At 33.4% G+C, this 18,215-nt stretch overlaps 1 protein-coding gene across 2 annotated transcripts in view; it reads left to right on the forward strand.

Annotated features, from left to right (window-relative positions):
- Positions 1–919: 919 nt before the first annotated feature.
- The window catches only part of LOC134847691 (uncharacterized), a 65,806-nt gene continuing 48,510 nt past the window's right edge, over positions 920–18,215 (forward strand). The window contains exon 1 of one of the 2 annotated variants that reach the window (XM_063864865.1): positions 920–1,300. The gene's annotated coding sequence lies outside the window, so the exon portion shown is untranslated. The remainder of the gene's footprint in view (positions 1,301–18,215) is intronic. The other variant, XM_063864866.1, reaches the window with a different exon arrangement.

Here is an 18,215-nt window from a genome sequence, read left to right on the forward strand (position 1 = left end):
GCCGGATAGATTCGTGCAACTTCTTAGTCTAATACCGATCCTAATCTTACTCTTATACTATCTAGTCTCAGGTTGTTTAACTAGTCTCTGCTAGGCTCAATAGATCTAGGGTATACTGGTTTATTGCGGCTGCTGAAGTGCTCGGGAGAGTCCAACTAATTTCTAAGTTAAATTCAAATCTCTCTGGTGCTGAAATTACAAGTAACTTCAGCACTTACAAATAAGTGGGTTGTTAGTTAGATGGATCATGATTGGTTAATATTAAATACTTTACATTGGTAAAACATTTAATTTATCCAATCATAAAATATAGTTTAGATCAGGTTCTTGAAGTCTGTAACGTGAATAACTGCGAAGTCAGGTTCGACTGTGCAAAATTTCCGACTGCTTTTCAGACAAATTTTGTTTTAGTATATCCGTCATTATGTTTGAGGCCCGTTGAAGCGTTAATTTTTTGTAGGAAATATTTCTAACAATAAGCTGAGACCTTTTTTGTCCTTCCAAGTGGTAAAAACAGTTGAAAAAACTTCAAAAATTGTTATTTTTGTCAGATTATCATTGTGCAAAATTAAAATTTTTTGGTCAATTCAATTTTTTGCTGTTCTTTCTTTTCGGTTATTTCCTAAAATTTTCCATTTTTATTCAATCTTTTTTTTGAAAATTTGTTTGTTATTAACGTTGGAAAGCAATCTTTTTTAAAGGTCAGGGACAGCCGCGGCGAACGATCAGATTCTTTTTGTTCAAACGATCAAAAGTGAGTTTGGTTTTTGGGCCAAATAGACGTCAATTACAATTTAATAAAAGAGGTTCCCATCTTTTCCCGATTTAATAACCACTTCCAATTTGTTTAACAAATTCCAATATCCTGGCAAAATAGTTTTATTTTGTCAAATATCTAATTTGGTTTAAATCTTATCAGCCTTCGGGGCATTATTTCCTGGAGTGTTAATCGAGCATTTCTTTTGTTCTCTTTGAAATCCCGAAAGATCTGAAAGAAATCTTATAATTGCTCTTGCATAATTTGAAAAACTCTTTTTCTTTCCATCGCATATTTGGTTTCTTTCGGTGCACTATTGGGGTAACCAATTAATTTTTCCTCAGTCAAGCGTGGTTTTCATCAAGTTATACAAAAAAACTGTCCCCTCAGGTGAGTTTCTTTCATCTATCATTTTCACATCATCGAGTTAAACTGAAAATCATCTAATATTCATGAGTCCAAATCAATCAAAATTGCCGGGGCAACAAGAAATGATTTTCACAGCAGCTTGTTGGAACATCCGGTAGTAGAATAGCCGCTAAGGTTAGTATTTCAAGAATAATTCAACAAAAAGTTATCTTTCAAACCGTTTTTTTGCGAAACTCCTAGACAAAATATAGTTCTGTGCTCAACTTTCTACAGTTCTCGCTGATTTCGCTCTTTTCAGTACTTTGAAACAATGAAAAAATTTGAAACTTTCATTGAAAAGTTACCCTTCCTCTGAAACAAGCTTCTAGATCGACGCGGGTTGACCAAAACTTCTTGTCATACAATTTCCATATATGAGAAACTTCTTTGCATACAATTCCATACAATTCCATAAGTACAGAAGATCGCATAAAATGTCGAAGACCTTAGTTTACTCAGAGTACCAAATGCTGGACGGACTTGCATTTACAATGCATAAAAAATAACCTGTATTGCCCTGGAGCTGTCTTTCACAAATGATATAACGAGTTTTTTCAATGACGAGTATTTTAAAAATTTGAATTGTTAAGCTATCAGACAATGATCAAGGCATGACCAAATACGCTATACAAAAGAAATACTAGTTTTCAGCGTTTTGAAAAAAGTTATTCAGCGAAAAGGAAAAAAAATCCAAGATTAGTGTATCCACGACTACGTTATTCACGCAAAAAAAAATAAATTTTGCATGAAAAAAAAAATTTTGGAAAAGTTTTATTTGCGGTGCAAAAACCAATTTGCGGAGTTTGAATAAACCAAACAAAAATTAGGGAAATTTCTAAATTATTTGGAAAAAGTTTTGTGTTGCTATCAAAAAATGCAAGTTATACAATTTTCATATATGGGAATTGTAAGATGAGCATTTTTTTTGAACAACAAAAACCTCAGTTTTTTTATCACCGGACTGTTTTATTAGAATCAAACGGCCGCAGAAATCAGTTTAAATCTTTTTTCAACACTTTTTGTATGATAAGCATTTTCGCTGCATTGGTGTCAACCCAGGTTTGCAGTAAGTAGTTCTATCTACTATAAGGGAAGTATTAAAAATTGTATAGACTGATTTTTAAATTAACAGATAATTTTTGATATCGTTAGAGCATTTTAAGCAGTTAATAACCCTATTTTGATTCTAAAACAGGAGTATCCGACGAGAATGAGAAGAAATAAAAAAAGAAGGCCCGTCAATCAGGTTGCTATGATAATTGAAAAACTTTATGGTGCTGAGATTAGGTAGTAAAAATAAGTCGAAAACATTTCGAAATAAGTCGAACTGGTCTTGTTTTAGGACTTTTTAGATTTTTTTCAAGTATTTAAGATACAGGGCAAAATTTTGACGAACGCTATTTCAAACCTGGCGCAAAAAACAACCTAGCGCTCGTCAAACAACATAATAGCAAGTTCTGGAAAGTGGGGAATAAAAATTGGACTATACTTAGGCAGGCTGGATGGCTTTTCACAGATTCTCTGCAAATCACAAAAAAAACGCAATTTTTATTATTAAAGATGTAGAAAAACTTCGGTGATGTAGACTTGTGGTTTGTAAGCGTTAAAAAGTCAAGATAATATACCAAATCAGAAAGATGATTCTTTGATTGAAACATCCTCATTGATAAAAATTTCAAATTCTTAGAATTCTTTTGATTTTTCAAATTTAGTTTCAATTCAAAAACATTCTTGGAGAAGTCAATGATCTCAGTTTGTTTCTTTTGAAGCGCAAAAACAAGAGAGCTGAAAATTTTACTTGGCGTGCCCTCAAAATTTTGACAAACCAGTAGTTAGGACGATTCTGCGGATTCATTGTTTTGATCGCTTATGTCATCAGACAGGAAAATTTACCAAAATAACATAACAGCCTGTTGTAACTCTAAGCATCAGTTGTATTAATCGGACATTCGCAAGATTTGTCAGCACAATTTTTCTGTTATTAAATGTTTTTTATCGGAATGGGTATACTAAAAAAAACCGCCTTAAAATTTGTTTTAACTCTATTATCTATTGACTTTGCGCTGAAAAAAAAGTAAGCAAGTGTTTTAAGGATTCCAAAAAAATTATTCCGTAAATACAAACTCGTTGTACTTCTTATGAAAAAGTTCAACAATTAGATAAGTTCATTAGCAGTGTTTTTGACAATAATTCTGTCCAGTGCACAACTCTCCCAAATTAAGTTCCTGATTTAGTTCAAATATTTTCTAGTTCGGTTCTCGGCTCAGTTTTGTTAGAAAGCAAAGAATACACCCTAAAAAAGTTTATAAAAATTGTATTACTTGTGGCAAAAATACCAAAAATGAACTAAAACAAACTAACCAAATTTCCCGCACTGACAGAAAAGGTTTCCGTTCGATTTAAATCGATTTTAAATCGATCCCAATCGATTAACCATGTACATTTTACGAACTTAAATGGATTTTAAATTGATTCAAACCGATCTTTTTGAAAAATTTAAATCGATATAAGTGTCTAAAAAATCGATTTGAATCGATTTCGATGGATTTTCCGACTCACTAAAATCCATCCGAATCTCACTTAAATCCATCAGAATCTATCTCACTTAAATCTATTTTAAATCGATCTAAATCGATCTTTTTGAAAGTTTTAAATCAATTTAAGTGTCTAAAAATCGGTTTAAATCGATTTTGATGGATTTTCCGACACACTAAAATCATTTTTTTTGCTAACACGGCGAAAAAAACATACCCCTTAAAAAATTGTTGGAATTTTTTATTCTCGATTTTTTAAACATAAACTCTCTTGCCAGATGTATAGAATTCTTTAGAATGATCCACATAAATCAGGTTTTAAACTCAAAAATTTGCAATAAAATCATAGAAAACCATTGTAAATCAGATTATGGGCAAAATCTTGTGTAACAGACCAGAAAAGGGTCAGGTAAAACTAAATTGTGATCTCAATATTATGCAATAAAAACATAGAAAAACAGGAGAGTAAATCAGATTTTAAGCAACCACTTATGAAACGAATCAAGAAAAGGGTAAATAAAGATCCGTTTTTGAACTCAAAATACGCAAGAAAATCATAAAATTCTATCGATATTTTGGTCTTTTTATTTGGTCTTTTTTATGCTACAGTACGCTATGGATGAAAAACGGAAATTGATAGGCAAAAATTAAACGCAATATAAATTTGAAACTGATAAAACTCGAATGAAAAAAAAATCGATTTAAATTGATTCAAATCCGTTTTAATCCCCTCAAAAATGAAAACAAATTCAGACGTGAAAAATGCATTTAAATTGATTTAAAATTGATTTGTATCATTTTTTAAGCTGGGATTTAAGATCAATTTAAATCGATTTTAAATCGATCCAAATCAATCTTCATCTTTTTTTTTAATCCTCGTACTTTTTTCATACTAAAATTGATCTAAATTTAATCAACGTACTTTTTTCACACTAAAATCGATCTAAATTTGATCAACGTACTTTTTTCATACTAAAATCAATCTTAAACCATTTTTGTCAGTGCGGGTTGCCACGATGCTTGAAATTCTATTCAGAATTGTGTTGCAAAAATTGCAGCATCGGCTAGCCTGCAATCAGTGGACTAGTTTAACTGCGAGGTTTTTATGAGGTTTAACTGCGAGGTTTTTACCAAAAATTCAAATGAATTCTACACAACGCTGGTAACAGATATGTTTCGGAGCTCGCAACATTCATATTTTTTGTTGATATTCTTTGCTGCTTTGGAGATCGCGAACGAATAGCTATAACAATGTATTGTCAAAAATAGCTTTAAAAACCGGTACTCCGTAGTTTTATGGAATCCAGAGGAAGTTGCTATACTCACTCATTGTGGCGACAAAACTATTACGCCGTCACATTTTACGTTGACTTACTTTGTGCGCGGAAATTACGGAAGTTTTGTAAGTGAAATCCATTTACATTTTGTGAAATGCTTAAAGACTTGTCTCTGGTTTCCAGTGATCTACAGGCACAAAAATATGGGCCTATCTAGTGCACAGTTTGGCCTCGTAATGTTAAACGAAAACACTAAAAACACATAAGAAGTTGTAATAACTGTGAAAGTTATAGCAAAATTGACAAATAATTAATTATTCGATTTTGCCCGGGTGTCGATATTTTGGTCTTTTTATTTGGTCTTTTTTATGCTACAGTACGCTATGGATGAAAAACGGAAATTGATAGGCAAAAATTAAACGCAATATAAATTTGAAACTGATAAAACTCGAATGAAAAAAAAATCGATTTAAATTGATTCAAATCCGTTTTAATCCCCTCAAAAATGAAAACAAATTCAGACGTGAAAAATGCATTTAAATTGATTTAAAATTGATTTGTATCATTTTTTAAGCTGGGATTTAAGATCAATTTAAATCGATTTTAAATCGATCCAAATCAATCTTCATCTTTTTTTTAATCCTCGTACTTTTTTCATACTAAAATTGATCTATATTTAATCAACGTACTTTTTTCACACTAAAATCGATCTAAATTTGATCAACGTACTTTTTTCATACTAAAATCAATCTTAAACCATTTTTGTCAGTGCGGGTTGCCACGATGCTTGAAATTCTATTCAGAATTGTGTTGCAAAAATTGCAGCATCGGCTAGCCTGCAATCAGTGGACTAGTTTAACTGCGAGGTTTTTATGAGGTTTAACTGCGAGGTTTTTACCAAAAATTCAAATGAATTCTACACAACGCTGGTAACAGATATGTTTCGGAGCTCGCAACATTCATATTTTTTGTTGATATTCTTTGCTGCTTTGGAGATCGCGAACGAATAGCTATAACAATGTATTGTCAAAAATAGCTTTAAAAACCGGTACTCCGTAGTTTTATGGAATCCAGAGGAAGTGGCTATACTCACTCATTGTGGCGACAAAACTATTACGCCGTCACATTTTACGTTGACTTACTTTGTGCGCGGAAATTACGGAAGTTTTGTAAGTGAAATCCATTTACATTTTGTGAAATGCTTAAAGACTTGTCTCTGGTTTCCAGTGATCTACAGGCACAAAAATATGGGCCTATCTAGTGCACAGTTTGGCCTCGTAATGTTAAACGAAAACACTAAAAACACATAAGAAGTTGTAATAACTGTGAAAGTTATAGCAAAATTGACAAATAATTAATTATTCGATTTTGCCCGGGTGTCGATATTTTGGTCTTTTTATTTGGTCTTTTTTATGCTACATTACGCTATGGATGAAAAACGGAAATTGATAGGCAAAAATTAAACGCAATATAAATTTGAAACTGATAAAACTCGAATGAAAAAAAAATCGATTTAAATTGATTCAAATCCGTTTTAATCCCCTCAAAAATGAAAACAAATTCAGACGTGAAAAATGCATTTAAATTGATTTAAAATTGATTTGTATCATTTTTTAAGCTGGGATTTAAGATCAATTTAAATCGATTTTAAATCGATCCAAATCAATCTTCATCTTTTTTTTTAATCCTCGTACTTTTTTCATACTAAAATTGATCTAAATTTAATCAACGTACTTTTTTCACACTAAAATCGATCTAAATTTGATCAACGTACTTTTTTCATACTAAAATCAATCTTAAACCATTTTTGTCAGTGCGGGTTGCCACGATGCTTGAAATTCTATTCAGAATTGTGTTGCAAAAATTGCAGCATCGGCTAGCCTGCAATCAGTGGACTAGTTTAACTGCGAGGTTTTTATGAGGTTTAACTGCGAGGTTTTTACCAAAAATTCAAATGAATTCTACACAACGCTGGTAACAGATATGTTTCGGAGCTCGCAACATTCATATTTTTTGTTGATATTCTTTGCTGCTTTGGAGATCGCGAACGAATAGCTATAACAATGTATTGTCAAAAATAGCTTTAAAAACCGGTACTCCGTAGTTTTATGGAATCCAGAGGAAGTGGCTATACTCACTCATTGTGGCGACAAAACTATTACGCCGTCACATTTTACGTTGACTTACTTTGTGCGCGGAAATTACGGAAGTTTTGTAAGTGAAATCCATTTACATTTTGTGAAATGCTTAAAGACTTGTCTCTGGTTTCCAGTGATCTACAGGCACAAAAATATGGGCCTATCTAGTGCACAGTTTGGCCTCGTAATGTTAAACGAAAACACTAAAAACACATAAGAAGTTGTAATAACTGTGAAAGTTATAGCAAAATTGACAAATAATTAATTATTCGATTTTGCCCGGGTGTCTGAATTTTCATCTAGATTGATATTTCAAAAACAGCAGCAGTGCTATCAGCAATTAGTGGCCTTAGTTTAATTGTTGCGCAAATAGAATTGATAAGAAAATTATATCACAGGAAGCCTCTTACGCAGCTCAACAAAGTTTTAGAAGGGTTAAATCTCCACAAACCAGTCTAAAAGATAAAAATTTCACTTGATAGTCAATAAATGTGATTTTTACTATATAAAACCCAGAATCTCTGTTAAAAAATATTTTTTAAACAATTTGCGCAAATTTTTGGAGATTTAACCCTTCTAAAACTTTGTTGAGCTGCGTAAGAGGCTTCCTGTGATATAATTTTCTTATCAATTAACAAAGTAGTTTCAGCGTAATTTTTGATTAAATGAAAAAAGCCAAAATGACCCATTTTTGGGGTAAAATTTTTGTTGAGAATTTGAGAAAAAATAGCACCATATTAATTCTGGTGAAATTCTAAGCAACTTTTGTTCTCTTCACTTTTTGTCCAATCTCAACCCAATTTGAGAAAAACGCTTTTGAAAATTCAAGTTTTGTTCGTTTTGTCCGGATAATTTAAATCAGCACTGTACAACGACTAATTTTAAATATAAAGTATATCGCAAGTGGTTCTATATCTACACATTCGACAAATAAAAAAATCAGAGCAACTCTAGTAGATAAATTCAAAACAAATCTTTTCAATTTTCAAATTAAGAAAGAGTCTTAGCTGTAAATTTTGTTCGAGCCATTTGTTCATTCTTTCTCTTTTTTCAAAGTTAATGATCATGTATGGAGCAACCATTGCGCGAGCCAAATTGCATCTTCAGCTATGGTGGTTGAAATGTTTTCAACTGAAGATCTCGCTGATAGACCCTCGTAGACCCTCCAAACAGTGTAAACTGGTCATGTTTAGCTTTTCTTACTAAAAATAATGATAAAATTTCCTAGGAACGTTTGCATGAAGTAATCCTTCGTCGCTAATGAGAAATCATAAGCAACCTTTTTGCCATCTAATTTGGAGCGTTTTGTGATAACAGTACGCTCTAAAAATGAAAATGCAATATTGACAAAAAAGCTTTCGTAAATTGAACCCCGGTGATTTAGCTTTGATATTGGAGCTTGAGCTCAAAAAACTTTCGTTGTACGATTTTGTCGAAAGGACACATAAGCCATAACAGGACCGCTACCTGGTATATTTCGAATGTTCCGACCACCATTTAATTGGTCTGAAAAGATTTTGGTCAAACTTTTTTTCGAGTAAACTATAATTTTTTACTGCCAATATCAAATTCAGGCTCTAATGATCGAGTATAAAATCCGGCCTTTTAGAGTTGGAATCAATTCAATTTGAAACCATTATGAGTGCGGATAATTTGCCGAGCATAAATAGTTGTTGAAAATATAAAAGTCTATTCCAGCAGCGCTGCTGTCAATGTTTTGCTATTTTACAAGCATACTCGCTTGGCAACCCACAGATACCCAGATCGATTCATATATGATGTCAATTTTTGTAAAACTGATCTGATATTAAAAACACCACCACAACCAGGCATTTAAAATCCTCACTTTCTTCGAAAGTCTGATCAGCAAGATTGTGAACATAGATAGTTGTTTAAACATTTTTCACCAAAAAACCCAGAGAAACAAGATAAGCTGTGATGATAAATATTGAATCTAACACATCGTTACGTTGCTCACAAAAACTGCATCTTCTGAAAAAATTTTGAATGTCAAAGTTTTTTGTTGTCAAATCACTTTTTGTCAAGCATTTCCGGCTGTTGTAACGAGATTAGAAACTTAATATTTGACTTTGCAAGAAGTGATGTTTTTTTAGTCATTAAAAAATATACATTAGATAAAAAGAGAGCCTCAAGTGATGCTTTCAAGTGAAAGAAACCAAGTAGGGATCCAAAATTTCTATGGGGAAAACTCACGGATTAATTTATTTTTTCTTAAAACAAAATTCAATACTGTTCCTTGTTAATCAGAGTTTAACTTTTTCTCAAAGATAAAGGGCAGTTGTCCGAAAAACTTTATGGTTTTCATAAATGAAATTGAAATTTTAATTTTCAAAGCAAATCGTTAGTTTTGCTAATAAGCGGTCAAATATATTCATCCTTTAGAAGTACACAGAAAAAAAAACTACTCGTGTCAGGAGTAATCCCTGATTGTTTAGAATGCCTAGTAAAATCTATTGAGTTATGTTTGCAGTTTTTTCAATTCATTCCGCCTAAAATAATTTAACAGAGCATTCTTTTTTAATAAAAGAAATTGTTCATACATTGCTTTTCCGTGTGTTTAACTTAAACCAATGGAGCTTTTTTGCTTCTCTTCTCAAAATTCATGTAAAGAGTAATTGAGCGGATCAAAAAAGAAGATCAGTAATTGGACCAAATAGCATGCCTCAATTCAATTTGGAACGACTTTTAGACGGATTAAATCTCCATTTACGCGTTACTAGCATGAACTATGTCGCGCGTTTCTTATCCCAAATAGGTCAATTTGGCAATTAAAAAAAACCCAACCCTGTATTCAAAAATTAGAACAGAAAAGGCAGCGAAAAGTGAGGAGAAACAGCAAAACAAGTTTTTGAAATTAGGTATTTCGTCATTACACTGGCCAAAAAATGAGCGCGGCAGAAAATTTAGTTTTGACTTCATAATAGGAAATATATAGGCTTAGGTTTTTAGTCATTAAAAAATATACATTAGATAAAAAGAGAGCCTCAAGTGATGCTTTCAAGTGAAAGAAACCAAGTAGGGATCCAAAATTTCTATGGGGAAAACTCACGGATTAATTTATTTTTTCTTAAAACAAAATTCAATACTGTTCCTTGTTAATCAGAGTTTAACTTTTTCTCAAAGATAAAGGGCAGTTGTCCGAAAAACTTTATGGTTTTCATAAATGAAATTGAAATTTTAATTTTCAAAGCAAATCGTTAGTTTTGCTAATAAGCGGTCAAATATATTCATCCTTTAGAAGTACACAGAAAAAAAAACTACTCGTGTCAGGAGTAATCCCTGATTGTTTAGAATGCCTAGTAAAATCTATTGAGTTATGTTTGCAGTTTTTTCAATTCATTCCGCCTAAAATAATTTAACAGAGCATTCTTTTTTAATAAAAGAAATTGTTCATACATTGCTTTTCCGTGTGTTTAACTTAAACCAATGGAGCTTTTTTGCTTCTCTTCTCAAAATTCATGTAAAGAGTAATTGAGCGGATCAAAAAAGAAGATCAGTAATTGGACCAAATAGCATGCCTCAATTCAATTTGGAACGACTTTTAGACGGATTAAATCTCCATTTACGCGTTACTAGCATGAACTATGTCGCGCGTTTCTTATCCCAAATAGGTCAATTTGGCAATTAAAAAAAACCCAACCCTGTATTCAAAAATTAGAACAGAAAAGGCAGCGAAAAGTGAGGAGAAACAGCAAAACAAGTTTTTGAAATTAGGTATTTCGTCATTACACTGGCCAAAAAATGAGCGCGGCAGAAAATTTAGTTTTGACTTCATAATAGGAAATATATAGGCTTAGGTTGGATTTTTATTGAAACTGAGATCCACGTTTTCCAAAGCAGACATGTCACGCGCTTTTCTATAAGCTCTCTGAAATCTAATATTTGATACTGAAAGCGTAATAAGAATTATTAACCCGCACAAAAAAATAGTACAAATTGAAGTCAAGCTAATTGGTCAGATTACTTCCCAAAATAATACTTAATATTTGATAATGATAATTCATTACTTTTTAGTTCAACAACTTTCATCAACGAAAACTACTTCAAACTTGATATACCAGCAGTCTGGTTATTTCTCAAATTTATCTGCTGTTTTTAATATCAAGATCTATGTTTATTTCGTTTGCCATTTTGGTCGTGGGCAATAATGAGAGAGGTTAACCTTTTTTATCTAAAACTGAACTAGTAAAATTGACTCTTTGAAAGTTTTTGCTGATACAATATAAACTGTACAAAACACAAATCTGCGCCATAATTCAATCTAATTTCCTAAGCATTGTCAGAATAATAACCTTGCGTATTTACAATCTTAATAAAAAGAATGATTTTCAGTAAGAATTTTGATTAATGATCCGTGTCTAAATAAATCAGTCGTGCCTTTCCAAGGATTTATGGCTGGAAGCGCTTCAATATAATAAATAACTCAGTTTTTTGTTGACTTTTTCCATGTTCCTGACTTTTACGTCTGACTGTAAGAGAACTGCTGATCCCCACCTTAAAAAACCGTATCATTCTCGTGATGACATTTTTTTTAAGTTTCGATAGAAATGATGTCGGTATCAAGAGAAGCCGGTTGATGCCCAAAAGCGCAGATTTTTACAACCCGATTAACATGCAAGAAGTTGACAAAGCAAACTGTCCAATGGATAGGCGCTCATTAAACCTGTTCTAAAATGCAGGTGAATGCACACAAAAACTCCTTGGATTGCACGCTACAAGTATTTGTTACGTAACAGCTGTCGGCCCATATATTTTGTCACGGATTCTCGCAAAATTGGCTGCTTTTGTGGCGATTTTGATTGATACAGTCTTTTAGTTTTTTGTTCGTGGAATCCAAAGCAACAAAAAAAATCAAATAAAACTAGCAACATTGCGGATTCCGCTTCAAATCTCAGTTTTTCGCTTGTTGCGGAAGCCGCTTACATTTCACAAAATGTACTGTTGGGCCAAGTAATGATACCAAAAAACTATAGATGGGCAGAAGCATGGAGTTGATCTTATAATTTAAAAGTCTGTAGTCTCTTTTGAATTTGAGAGCAATTTTTTGTCAACATTGAGAGAAGTTTTTCCGAATTCGAATCACAACTAAGTTGGCTTTAATATGACACCACTTTAGAACTACAGAGGGAAAACACCCAATCAATAATTCAAAGAAACAAGGGATCTACTGACAAATCCAAAATAAAGTTTCATTTTTCTTTCTGTTTCGGGTTTCACTGCTAAATGGCTAGTACACGATAGACCACACTTTTGCATAGAAATGGCCTAATGCTATAGTTCCTTCCCACCTTTCAAACGTCGAGGTCCCAGTCACTCATGGCCAGACTTTGTTGGTCGCATCGCTTTCCAGACGCAAATTGCCTAGTCGCGGCGATAGTTTGAGTGGTTGGTCGCGAAAACCTGGAAATACCAAAACTTGGTCGAGAAAGTCTGGATATGGGTCGCAATTTAGTTTTAATTTCGTTCGCCAAGAACCAGCAAAGATTGATGATCAAATTTCTTGAGCGGGTGGATTTTGAAATTTTTGAAAAAACTCGACTTTTTTAAGATTGCTCAAATTAGGTTTTCGAGCTTAGCCAGAACACTATGGCTTTAATTTGGCTAAAAAAAAAATTTTTAAAAGGCGAAATTTGGTTTATTAGGGTAGTTTATGTTTTGTTTTGATTGTTTTGACACAACAAAAGTTTTATGACGCGAGCTGCTAGCACTAGTTTCATAGAAAGTAATCGATTATAATAGACTACATTGGTAAAGAAAAAACTTAACCCAAAAAACGATTTTCATGACACTTTTATTCATTAATTAGTTTGTAACGGGATTTTAATCATTTTTTTCAACATTCAAAAATCCATTATTACCCAATTTTGGTTTCAACATAATCGATTATTTTTGATTCATACCCGCGCCCAACAAAAGCTTCTAATCTTGATAGAAATTTTATGTAAATAATCGAGCCTAATTTTTGTATTTTCTGTGCAGAAATCATTTGTTTCTCATCTCACATTATAAGGATACAATTTCTGGAAAAAATAACTATCAATCAGCTCAATGCTCAACTGCAACGAGACAAACAAACTTTAGGTATGCACAATAGTCGTAGCGATAAAATGCAAATAAACCAATGTTCTACTAAGTGTTGCTTGGCATTAGATCATTTAAACTTTATGTTAAATTTAAGACTATATATTTAGCAGATCAAGTGGCCTAATGGTTAGCACAACCAATTATCCAATGGTTGGTCTGAGTTCCGAGTCTCACCCCGCACTAGATTTTCTTGAAAAAAATCGATTTAATGTATTATATCAGCAAACAGCTGAAACCATATAATCGATTTTCATAATTTTTGAAGGATTGTAGTCGATTATTGTAAACAATCAAAAATCTGTTATTTACCATCAAAATCCATTTTTTTACAAAATTTTCAAACAATTTTTGTTCATAAAATTCACGAAAGTTGGTTAATTTTTGCAAATAAAAAATACTTACTCTGCCTTTTGTAGCGCGTTCTGCAAAACTAAAACCCCGATTGAACATGTTCATCAATGTGTACCCCATTCCCCAACTTTCACGTCCCCAATTCCCCTTCCAAACCAACACGCTCCATTCAACGAAATTCCCCCCCCCCCCCCCCCCCAAATCACACCTCATTACACACAACCTGCCCCCTTCCCACACACACATAAACACACACCCTAGTACTCCCTCATCCCCCCTCACGTTTCACGTTTATCCACTCCCCCAGTTTAAGGTTGGTAAAATTTTGAATGGGGGTGAATTCATGGGAGAAGGGTTGGCTTAAAATGGGGCTTATCATAGAATGGTGGACAATGAGGAAATGAGGAACGTAAGTTGGGAAGAAAAATGAAAAAAAAAACAGAGAAAACTAGTAAAAAGTAAACCCGAAAAATTGTAGAAAAAACGATAACAACTTTGTTAGTCAAAGTAAGTATCATTTTGCAGTTTTCTAATAAAAAGTGTGATAAATCAAATGAGTTAGGTTTTATGTTTAACTCATAGAGTAATTTCGGATAGGGTACACCGTCTGCTCGTCACGCTATCTTATTTTCGGCCGGATAGATTAGTGCAACTTCTTAGTCTTATACCGATCATAATCTTACTCTTATATCTACTAGTCTCAGGGTGTTTAACTAGTCTCTGCTAGGCTCAATAGATCTAGAGTATACTGGCTTATTTCGACTGCTGAAGTTCTCTTGGATATGTAACTAAGTTCTAAGTTAAATTCAAATCTCTCTGGTGCTGAAATTACAAGTAATTTCAGCACTTACATATAAGTGGGTTGTTAGTTAGATGGAATATGATTGGTTAATATTAAATATTTTATAGTGGTAAAATATCTAATTTATCCAATCATAAAATATAGTTTAGATCAGGTTCCACCCATCCGGGTTTTACAGAGTTTTTTAGAATTATCTTTCTGCAATTCAAAGGATGGATGATGAACGTTGGTATTCGGCGAACATCGTATTCTTGTCCGGTTCTTCTTGTTAGAGAAGTTCCAGGACGCTGGAGTTAGGGACATCAATCGTTGTGTCGTTTTGTGACAACGACTGTGTTTCCCAATGAAATCAATCTGATTTCAAAATGGTTTGCTATGACGGGTTTTTCTGTATTATGTAGAGAACTTGTTTTGTGTTCAACCTCGTCTGGGAATGGCGTGGAGATTGTGTGTGGAAGGGATGCCTTGTAACTCGGATCTGTACGTATACTTGAACATCGAGGTGGTCATTGGTCTAGTTCAATGAAGTCCTTTTCTGCGAAGTCAAGTCGTACTCTAAATCCTTTGAGTTGTGATTGTGGACGGCATATCGGTTGTCGTTAGCCATTCTTGTTCGAGTGTAATGGGATCATTTTGTCGTTGGATGTTCGTATTTGTTGTTGTGTGTTGATCTATATACTGCAAGGTATGATTTACATTTTATAAAATTTTTATTAGTTTGGTTTTTTAATTATGAATTTAGTTAGTTGTTCTCACAAAAGCATTTTGTTTTAGTTCTGTTATTTTGAAAAGTTACTCACCCTTGAGTACCTCTTACTAAAAATAGAAGTGTGGTCACAAAGCGTGGATGTAGCGCGGTGGGTTAGGCCGGCTATAGAGCATGCTCAGGACGTCCTCTCTGGTGGGTTAGGCCAGTAGTGGGAATATGGTTTCGTGCGGTTTCTTTGAGAGGTCCTGTTATGTGATAACGTTTTATGTTGGGTTTATGTTGGTCTTTCTTATGTTTCTTTGGTTGCGTCCTTTTTTTCAAAAATCAAATTGTTTTTGTTATGGGTTTGTCTTTCGACTTTTTTGTGTTTTATTATTTCTTTTTTAGACTTTATAATAGTCTTCAAAAGAATAAATTATCCAGTTTTAATGTCGAGGTATTCGCGGCGATAGTTTGAGCGGTAGGTCGCGAAAACCTGGAAATACCAAAACTTGGTCGAGAAAGTCTGGATATGGGTCACAACTTAGTTTTAATTTGGTTCGCCAATAACCAGCAAAGATTGGCGATCAAATTTCTTGGGCGCGCGGATTTTGAAAATTTTGAAAAACTAGACTTTTTGAGATTGCTCAAATTAGGTTTTCGAGCTTAGCTAGAACACTATGGCTTTAGTTTGGATAACTATATTTTTTTTTAAATGCGAAATTTGGTTTATTTTTTGTTTCGATTGTTTTGACACAAGAAAACAGTTTCATGACGCGAGCTGCTAGCACTAGTTTCATAGAAAGTAATCGATTATAATAGACTATATTGGCAAACAAAAAACTCAACCCAAAAAACGATTTTCATGACTAATTAGTTTGTAACGGGATTTTAATTTTTTTTTCAGCATTCAAAATTCCATTATTATCCAATTTTGTTTTCAACATAATCGATTATTTTTGATTCATACCCGCGCCCAACAAAAGCTTCTAATCTGGATAGAAATTTTATGTAAATAATCTAGCCTACCTTTTGTATTTTCTGTGCAGAAACCATTTAATTCTCATCTCACATTATAAGGATACAATTTCTGGAAAAAATAACTATCAATCAGCTCAATGCTCAACTGCAACGAGACAAACAAACTTTAGGTATGCACAATAGTCGTAGCGATAAAATGCAAATAAACCAATGTTCTACTAAGTGTTGCTTGGCATTAGATCAATTAAACTTTATGTTAAATTTACGACTATATATTTAGCAGATCAAGTGGCCTAATGGTTAGCACAACCAATTATCCAATGGTTGGTCTGAGTTCCGAGTCTCACCCCGCACTAGATTTCCTTGAAAATAATCGATTTAATGTATTATATCAGCAAACAGCTGAAATCATATAATCGATTTTCATAATTTTTGGAGGATTGTAGCCGATTATTGTAAACATTCAAAAATCTGTTATATACTGTTATAATCCATCAAAATCCATTTCTTTGAAAAATTTTTAATGGTTTTAGTTCATAAAATCCACAAAAGTTGGTTATTTTTTGCAAATAAAAAATACTTACTCTGCTTTCTTAGCGCGTTCTGCAAAACTAAAACCCCGATTGAACATGTTCATCATTGTGTACCCCATTCCCCAACTTTCACGTCCCCAATTCCCCTTCCATCCCAACACACTCCATTCCACGAAACCCCCCCCCCCCAATCACACCTCATTCCACACAACCTGCCCCCTCCCCACACACACATAAACACAAACACTAATTCTCCCTCATCTCCCCTCACGTTTCACGTTTATCTACTCCCCCAGTTTATCGGTGCCCCAAGCTAATCTTTGGGGGCGCGGGGGGGATGTTGGTAAAATTTTGAATGGGGGTGAAATCATGGGAGGAGGGTTGGCTTAAAATGGGGCTTCTCATAGAATGTTGGACAATGAGGAAATGAGGAACGTAAGTTGGGAAGATAAATAAAAAAACAGAGAAAACTAGTAAAAAGTAAAAACCCGAAAAATTGTGAAGGGAGAATGTAGAAAAAAAGATAACAACTTTCTTAGTCAAAATAAGTATCATTTTGCAGTTTTCTAATAAAAAGTGTGATAAATCAAAGGCAACTGCAAATTTGTGAAAACTGTGCAAAGTGTTAAAAATTTCAGACAAGAAGTAACTTTAGAAACAAATTTAAATATTTCATTATAATCTAGTATAATTGATTAAAATAAAATATACTGATTTCTCAATAAATAGATTATAATCCATTTTAATCGACTATAATTGTTTGAATTTTTTTGCTTTCTATGGAGACTAGCAATAAAAATATAATATAATTATTTATTATTTACGAAACTTTAGGACCAGGAAAGTTTTTTTGTTGCTAAAAATAGCTTATCAGAAATAAGCTCGGAAACAAAGAGTTTTATGAAAATCCCTGCTTTATCTGAAAAATTTCGAAAAATTTTTGGCCAGATATTTAAAGAAGAAGTTAAGTTTTTCTCGTCAGAACTTTAAAAAAATCAGTACGGGTAAAGTCTATGAAAATCATTTTTTTTGGCAAATGTGAAATTTTTATTCTAATTGTAAATCATTCTGCAAAGTAGAACCCATGCTCAACCCTTTGCACAAACTCCCCGAATCCCCGCCAGCTCTTCGTCATCCACCCCTACCCCTTACAACCCCCCTCCACCCATATACACAACCTTTAAACTCCGCCCAGAGACCCTCCTATCCGTACACACGCACCCTTCCACCTCCCCCTTCACGTTTATGTCCCCCCCCCCCCCGCTTACCTACCCGAAATTTTTGTCCACCAAATATAACGGCAAATAATTTCGTAGGTGGTCGTGATCAAAAGTTGATGTCGGCGAACAGTTCCAATGGGTGGTGAGGGGTGGAACCCACAAGCAGAAAGTGTATTCGCCCTTCCCTAAATCCGATAATGACCAAAGGTATGAGGTTTTGCGAAGGCGTCAAATTGTTTCTAAAAGCTCTTTGCCCCTTTTTCGCCGCGATTTTGACACACTTTTTGAACGAAAAATATTTTTCATTAAATGTGTATAAAATCAATTATTGTGTTTTTGATCCATCAAGAGAAGAAAACTACACATCATTTTTTTAATATAAATTTACCCGATGATATAATACAAAAACACAGATTTCTAC

This window comes from Symsagittifera roscoffensis, chromosome 6 (assembly GCF_963678635.1).
Source record: "Symsagittifera roscoffensis chromosome 6, txSymRosc1.1, whole genome shotgun sequence".
NCBI lineage: Eukaryota > Metazoa > Xenacoelomorpha > Acoela > Convolutidae > Symsagittifera > Symsagittifera roscoffensis.